The sequence below is a fragment of the Macaca fascicularis genome, chromosome 10 (assembly GCF_037993035.2).
Source record: "Macaca fascicularis isolate 582-1 chromosome 10, T2T-MFA8v1.1".
Lineage (NCBI taxonomy): Eukaryota > Metazoa > Chordata > Mammalia > Primates > Cercopithecidae > Macaca > Macaca fascicularis.
Window position 1 is genome coordinate 32,060,452 of NC_088384.1, and position 8,498 is coordinate 32,068,949.

At 50.1% G+C, this 8,498-nt stretch overlaps 1 pseudogene; it reads left to right on the plus strand.

Moving 5' to 3' along the window:
• Positions 1–3,008: 3,008 nt before the first annotated feature.
• Positions 3,009–6,361, plus strand: LOC107126463 (tubulin alpha-3 chain-like; annotated as a pseudogene).
• Positions 6,362–8,498: the final 2,137 nt, after the last annotated feature.

An 8,498-nucleotide genomic window follows, 5' to 3' on the forward strand; every position in this document is an offset into this window, starting at 1 on the left:
AGAATGGAAGGATCAAACTGGGCGTGGTGATGCATGCTTGCCTGTAGGCCCAGCCTATAAGGGACCCTGAGGCAGGAGGATCATTTGAGCCTGGGAATTTGAGCCCAGTCTGAGCAACATAGTGAGATCCTGTCTAAAAAAGAAAAAAAGGAAGAATCAAATAATTGTTCCAAAGTCCTTCAAAATGAGTATTGGGTCCCAACTTGGCACTTTCCTGAGCAGAGATATGTCCCCTCTTTCTTCTTTAGTGAGGTATGCAGAATTTATCAGGCCCAGAGACATGAATATGGGACTTCAGGCAGGGCGTGGTGGCTCACGCCTGTACTCTCAGACTCAGGAGGCCAAGGTGAGGCCAAGGTGAGGCCAAGGTGGGAGCATCACTTTAGTCCAGGAGTTTTGAGACCAGCCTGGACAACATCAGGAGATCCTTTTCTCTTCAAAAACTTAAAAAAAAAAAAAAAAAGCTGGGTATGGTGGCACACACCTGTGGTCCCGAGTCAGAAGGTTGAGGCTGCAGTGAGCTATGACCATACCAGTGCATTCCAGCCTGGGTACACAGCGAGACACTGTCTCAAAATAATAATAATAATATGCTGGGTGCAGTGGCTCATTCCTGTAATCCAGCTCTTTGGGAGGCTGAAGTGGGCAAATCACTTGAGGTCAGGAGTTCGAGACTAGCCTGGCCAACATGGTGAAACCCTGTCTTTTCTAAAAATACAAAAATGAGCCAGGTATGATGGTGCATGCCTGTAATCCCAGCTACTTGGGAGGCTGAGGCAGGAGAATCGCTTAAGCCCAGGAGGTGGAGGTTGCAGTGAACCAAAATTATGCCACTGCACTCCAGCCTGGACGACAGAGCAAGACTCTGTCTCAAAACAAACAAACAAACAAAAACCCAAAAAAACCAAACCAAAACAAAAAACAAAATAATAATGTAACAATGAAAAGAAAAAGAAATGAATATGGGACTTCGGTAACATATTTCGCATCCATGCCCAAGGGGCAATTGTTTAAAGGCATTTTGTTCCTGACTAGCTTAACCCATTATCTTCCTGTTTCTGGAATTTATGATACAAAGAATAATGTAGAGACAACCAATAGCTTACGTTGTTTTAATATGAATTCTTGTGGCCAGGGAAGCTGAAGTGATAGAATTGTTTGAGGCCAGGAGTTGAAGACCAGCTTCAGTGAGACCCATCTCAATTTTTTTAAAAAGAGCAATTCTTGGTAAACCACTTAGGAACTGCCTCTTCTTTTCTCAGAAAAACAGCATCTCTGGCCAGGTGCAGTGGTTCACACCTGCAATCCCGGCACTTTGGGAGGCTGAAGCAGGCAGGTCACGTGAGCCCAGGGGTTTGAGACCAACCCTGATAACATGGCGAAACCCTGTATCTACAAAAGATACAAAAAATTAACTGGGCATGATGGCACATGCCTGTAGTCCCAGCTATATGGGAGGCTGAGGTGGGAGGATCACCTGAGCCTGAGGAGGTTTGAGGCTGCAGTGAGCTGTGATCTCATCACTGCACTCCAGCCTGGGCAACGGAGTGAGACCCTGTCTCAAAAAATAATAAAATAGGCTGGGCACGGTGGCTCACGCCTGTAATCCCAACACTTTGGGAGGTCGAGGAAGGTGGATCACGAGGTCAGGAGCTCGAGACCAGCCTGACCAACATGGTGAAACTCAGTCTCTACTAAAAATATAAAAATTAGGCAGGTGTGGTGGCACATGCCTTTTCCAGCTACTCAGGAGCTTGAGACAGGAGAATCGCTTGAACCCGGGAGGCAGAGGTTGCAGTCAGCTGAGATCCTGCCACTGAGCAAGACTCTGTCTCAAAAAATAAATAAATAAATAAAATAAAACAAAATAACATAAAAACTAACATAAAACAGCATTTTGTAACTGCTGCTAATTAACAGTGTATATTTAAAGCAACTCAAATCTCTGCTCCAGGGCCGAAGGTCTTAAATGTAGCAATAATAAACTTTTTTTTTTTTTTAAGAGCTCTGTCACTCAGGCTGGAATACAGTGGCACAATCACAGCTCACTGCAGCTTTGAACTCCTGGGCCCCAGCAATCCTCCCACCTTGGCTTTCCAAAGCGCTGGGATTACAGGTGTCAGTTACCTCACTCAGCCTTCTCCCTTCTATTTACTGTCTCCCTTCTATTTTAGCTTGTTATTCTACCCTTTTAAGAGCTAGTAGAGACGGAGTTTCCCTATGTTGGCCTCTCGATCTTCTGACTTTGTGATCCTCCCGCCTCGGCCTCCCATGGTGCTGGGATTATAGGCGTGAGCCACCGCGCCCGGCCCCACACACAGACATTTTCTACCAGACACTGCCACTGTTGACCTACAACATGTAGCTCATGTACTTTGAACAGCATGTACTTTGTAGAAGTGAACAGTCCTGGAACGTGTCCACCTTGGTGTACAGTAGGCCTTACAGCCTCACAGCACATGTAGTCTCTTTGTAGATGAAGTGTACACAGGGACCTACAGGCAGCTCTTCCACCCGGAGCAGCTGATCACCGAGAAGGAAGATGCAGCCAGTAATTACTCCAGAGGCCATTACACCATCGGCAAGGAGACCTGGTCCTGGACCGGATCCGCAAACTGGTAAGGAGAAGGCTTCGTGTGGACGTTGTCCTGCATGGGAGAACAGGCCTTGGATGGTGAAGGGAAGGTCATTTTCACAACACTTAGAGCAGCATCTCGAGTCCGACTGAGTCTGCAGCGTCTTACTATGAAGTGTGCTTAGTGATTTGTGCATAGATCTGTGTTGTCTGCTTTTCTTTGCTTCAAAGTGTGATGCACATTCGTTATGGATGGTCTGAATCCATATCAACGCTCAGAGGCAAAGAGAAGTGGCCCTGGCTTGGTGGAGGTTGGTGGTGTGGCTCCCACGGGCATTGGCTCACGTTGTCTGGTTTCTCTCAGGCGGATCTGTGCACGGGACTGCGGGGCTTCTTCATCTTCCACAGCTTTGGGGGCGGCACTGGCTCTGGGTTCGTGTCTCTGCTCATGGAGTGGCTCTGGGTGGACTATGGGAAGAGTCCAAGCTAGAGTTTGCCATTTCCCCAGCCCCCCACGTCTCCACGGCCGTGGTGGAGCCCTACAACTCCATCCTGACCACCTACATGACCCTGGAACATTCTGACTGTGCCTTCATGGTCCACGGCAAAGCCACCTATGACATGTCAGTGCAACCTGGACATCGAGTGTCCCACATACACCAACCTCAGTCATCTGATTGGGCAGATCGTGTCCTCCATCACGGCCTCCCTGTGATTCAATGGGGCCCTGAATGTGGATCTGACAGAATTCCAAACCAACTTGGTGCCGTACCCCCATATCCACCTCCCCCTGGCCACCTACGCCCTGGTCATCTCAGCCAAGAAGGCCTACCACGAGCAGCTGTCCGTGGCCGAGATCGCCAAAGCCTGCTTTGAGCCAGCCAATCAGATGGTCGCTGTGACCCTCGCCACGGCAAGTACATGGCCTGCTGCATGTTGTACAGGGGGGATGTGGTCTCCAAAGATGTCAGTGCGGCTGTCGCCACCATTGAGAGCAAGCGCACCAACCAGTTTGTGGGTGGGTGTCCCACTGGATGTAAGGTAGGACTGGGTGAGGTGGAGTCCTTGTGCCGTCAGGAAGCAGCAGACCTGCAGAATAATGCTGCCTGTGAAGGCCCGCATCCTCTGCTTGTCTGGAACTGTCACCTGCCTCTGTTCCATGGGCTAGGCTCGTGGGCATCAATCAGTGAACCAGGGTGATAATTAAGTCAGTGGTGTCTTTTGAACTTCCTTTGTGAGTCATCACACTATATATCTGTGGTGAACTTTTTGTGTTTTTTTAAGAATAAGGTATTTTTTGGAGGATTTTGGTGCCCCTTGCTTGGATAGCAGAATTTGTGTGGAAAAGACAGGTTGAACTTAGTAGAAATGTTATGGGCATTTTGGGGAATCATGTGGATGGTGTGTGTATTTTAACTTGGGCATCGTTGTAAACTGCTCTCACTAAGTTCTACTTCATGTAAGTACGTCCACGTTGCACTGACATACGTCATAGGTGGCTTTGTTGTTGACCGTGAAGGCACAGTCAGAATGTTTGTCTGTAGAAATTATATCCAATGTAAATGTCCTTTGGAGTGTTTGATTTAAGGAGAGGCTATCAAGAATCTTTTTTTTTTTTTTTTTTTTTTTTTTTTTTTTTTTTTTTGAGACGGAGTCTCGCTGTGTCTCCCAGGCTGGAGTGCAGTGGCGTGATCTCGGCTCACTGCAAGCTCCGCCTCCCGGGTTCACGCCATTCTCCCGCCTCAACCTCCCAAGTAGCTGAGACTACAGGCGCCCGCCACCACGCCCGGCTAGTTTTTTGTATTTTTAGTAGAGACGGGGTTTCACCATGTTAGCCAGGATAGTCTCGATCTCCTGACCTCGTGATCCACCCGCCTCGGCCTCCCAAAGTGCTGGGATTACAGGCTTGAGCCACCGCGCCCGGCCTTTTTTTTTTTTTTTTGAGACGGAGTCTTGCTCTGTCGCCCAGGCTAGAGTGCAGTGGCCGGATCTCAGCTCACTGTAAGCTCTGCCTCCCGGGTTTTTTCACACCATTCTCCTGCCTCAGCCTCCCCAGTAGCTGGGACTACAGGCGTCCACCACCTCACCTGGCTAGTTTTTTTTTTTTTTTTTTTTTTTTGTACTTTTTAGTAGAGACGGGGTTTCACTGTGTTAGCCAGGATGGTCTTGATCTCCTGGCCTCGTGATTCGCCTGTCTTGGCCTCCCAAAGTGCTGGGATTACAGGCGTGAGCCACTGCGCCCGGCCAATAATCTTTTTGTGATAAAAACAGCACCATCTTTATTTCTCTTTTGGGAAGCCTAGTAGTTTTGGCCTGTGTTTGCCTCAGACAGAAAATCTGTCCCCACCTTCCACTGACACATGGAAGAAAGCTTGTGGTCCCCTTTCAGCTTTTCCAGGAGTTGGTGACTAAATCCTGTCGCTTCTTCCTCTGTCGGACCTGTGTGTCCTCTGCTTTGCTTTCCCTGCCTCCTCTGGCTGAGACACCCACTGCCTCTGGGGAGACCACTGCAGTCAGCTCTGACTGGGAATTCCTACTCTGGGCTTCTCTTCCTCTCCTTCAGGGGTTAGCATGGCTGCTGGACTAGCCACCTAATTTTGTAAGTAAGGTTTTGTCTGAACACAGTCACCACACCCCTTCATTGCAGATCGATTTTGCTGTCCAGCCTCAGAGTGGGGTCGGTGTGACAGAGCCCATGTGCCTGTAAGGCCTAGAATTTGTATGATCTTGTCCTTTATAGGACGGGTTTGTTGATCCCTGCTCTAGTTGACCCCATGCACCACTCAGGACGTGTTATTCCCAAGTTCTGAAACTTGGAATGCTTCCCTTTTGGTTCCCACCTTGGAATGTCACTTCCTACTCAAGCAAGCACACGGACTACTCTTGCTGCTGCGGTAGCTTCATTCAAGTGATCTTTGACCTGTCACCTTTGCATATTTCACAGCGCCTTGTTTGGTGGGACAGCATGGGGTATGACCTTCCCCGTGGTATCACAGTTGTGTACTCAGAATCTATCTGGGTGGAAAAAGTTTAGCTATGGAATTTTATTACTATCTTGTAAAACCCTCTGGAGTAAATAATCTATAAAGAAGACAGGCAGGGTACATTTTCAGAGGGAAGACAGTCTTCACCTGGGCACCTATCACATGTCACAGTTGCTAGGACACAGCCCTTCGGGCAGCTTGGGACCCTGCCAGGGTGGCCACCTCAAGGCTCCTTTCTCTTTATTCCTTGTCTGGAACCGTCACCCTGCCTGGCACAGAGAAGGGCTTAGTGAGGTTTGTGGGGGTGAACTGAGCATTCTCCTGGTCACCTAGAGGGTGTCTTCTGTGTGAGGAAAAGTAGCCACCATTTCTAGGTTTGTTACAAGCTTCATGGACTGCTTTCTTCCCCTTCTCTGGCAGGTGGGCATTAACTACCAGCCCCTGACGGTGGTCCCTGGGGGAAACCCGGCCAAGTTGCAATGGGCCATGTGCATGCTAAGCAACATCATAGCCATCACCAAGGCCTGGGCCTGCCTGGAACATAAGTTTGGTCTCATGTATGCCAGGCAGGCCTTTGTGCACTGGTACATGCGGGAAGGCATGGCGGAGGGGGAGTCCTCTGAGGCTTGCAAGGACCTGGCAGCTCTGGGGGATTATGAAGAGGTGGGCGTGGATTCCGTGGAAGCGGAGGCTGAAGAAGGTGAAGAATAGCGAGGGGAGGGTGCGGTGGACTCTCTCCTGCCACCCCCACCATGGCTGCTTTCAAGCTGTTTGCAACTCAAGTTTCTCTACAAAACCAAGACCTCTGTGTGTCGTGCTGCTTGGCTCTGCCTACAGGAGCAGGTGGGACCCCAGAGCCTGCGTGGACAGTCGGTGGGGTCCCAGCCTGCCCTGCTGGCATGGGGTTGGGGTGCAGCACGAGTGTATGTCCTTAAGGAGCTGCCATGGAAGTATTTGACCCAGGGGAAACAGTGTTTTCCCAAGCCAAGCGTTCAGTGGATAGGTTTCCTCAATTCTAGGAAAGCTAAGTCAGGGTTTCAACTGAATTTGCAATTTCTGGGGCTTGTCTATTAATGGGATGTGCTGGCTAAAAAGAAGAGCCTAGAAGTAGAGTGTTTAAATCTGAGGTATGTGAAAGGGGCTTGTCCATGAAATCCCTAAAGCTGTGGGTCAAATGTGTCAGGTCAGGACATTTTAGAAGGGGGAAGGAGTGTTACTGAGTTCTCCACGGTATTTGTGACCCACAGAAGATCACAACACACCCATCCTGACCCCCACTGCTCCACGGTAACCTGGAAGGCAGCGTTTACCCTCCAGGCACACACACGGTCGCCTTGCCCCTCAGCACTGTCAACTGTCTTGGTAGAAAACCTTGCACTTCAAGTGAAGCGTGTTGACGTCTGTTTATAGAAGACCTGGGAATCCAGGAATCTTTTCTCAGAACCAAAGTCAGCTCCGGGAAGTTGACTCACGGTGAAGTGACCTGGTTAGTTCAGCTGTGGCACAACCAGGACCTGCACAAAGACCTCATTGTAAGTTTGTGCCATAATATCATCAAAAAACAGCAGAGAACATATGACCCGGACCCTCTGCATCTCAGAAAGGCTTATTATCAACTGAAGGAGACAACATGTAGCCTTTGCTGGGGACAGTGGTCTGACAAGTCTCTGGCCCATCCAGGTGCTGCCCTGCATAGGGCTCTTCCCAGGCTTGCCCCACGTGGGCAGCCTGGTAGCGCTGGGCTGGCAGGGTGTCCCCTGGCTGGATCCTTTGCGGCCGTTGCATTCCAACTGGGCCACCGCTCCCCCGAGGGACGTGCTGCCTTTGTTTCTCCCTGAGGAGACACAAAGCACAACCAACAGGAACGGGCGAGCCCTGTAACTGCAGCACCTACTGAACTGTGCTCCTTGAGCAACATTTGTGTCTGCACATTTCCCTCAAAGTCACTTCAAGCTGAAGGCCCTATATCAGTCCCGAATCCTGAGGCTCAGAACCGCCAAAGGCAGGTCATGCCCCAGAGGGCTTTGGCCAGGGGTCTATTTAGGGAAGGGTAAGCGTGTCTGGTCCATACCTGGCCTGGACAAGGAACCTGGTCTGCCCTGATGGTGCCAGCAGCAGGGACTTGCCACTTCATCCTCCAGGTGTGTTCACGCTGAACTGTACATCTGAGCTGCCTCAGACGGTGACAGGCAAGAAACACCGCAATCACCAAGTACTGGAATCGGGTTTCTTGCTTTGATTTTGGAAGCTCTCACATTGTTTCCTACCTACCCCAGTGTTCTGCAAACAGTGGTCAAGCCTCTTGCTTTAGGTTTAGCTACTGGATTTCATGACTGGGTGTCTGCTGTGGTCTGAATGCTTGACACTTCCCTTCTGACCACCAGAGAGTCTCAGATGAAGACCACCGGTTCAGATTTCCCTTGATTTGTAATTTGCTTACTCTTTTTTGTGAAGATAGGAAGATCTGCAACCACGCTTGGGCCAGAGCTTTATTTTAATGGGATGGATTTCCCTGGGCTTGATGTTGTCGGCATCAGCAAGACTGAGAGGACCCTCCAGGGCACAAATGTGCCTGCATAGATGGCTTGCCCGTGGGGTCACAGCCCCCGATGTGGAGTGCCTTGGCCAGGGCTCTCCTCTGCTCTAGCCCGGTCTGCCCCATAGGCTGTAACCAGGGCATGTGTCCCCTGCTTGACTCACAGTGTTGGGTCCTCTATTTTGTCCCCCCACCTTTTCCTTTGTCCTGACCGAGAGTGTGTCTTGACTGCTCTGTGACCTGGTCAGCTGCATGTTCCCCCTGCAGGCTGGAACCCTAGCTGAGGCCTTGCTTCTTACCAGACACTGATAAACATGTTGTTTGTTGCCTGAAGCACTGAAAGATCTGACATGTTGCTAAGCATGTGGAAACTGGCCCCGCCCCCAGCCAAATTCCCTGCACC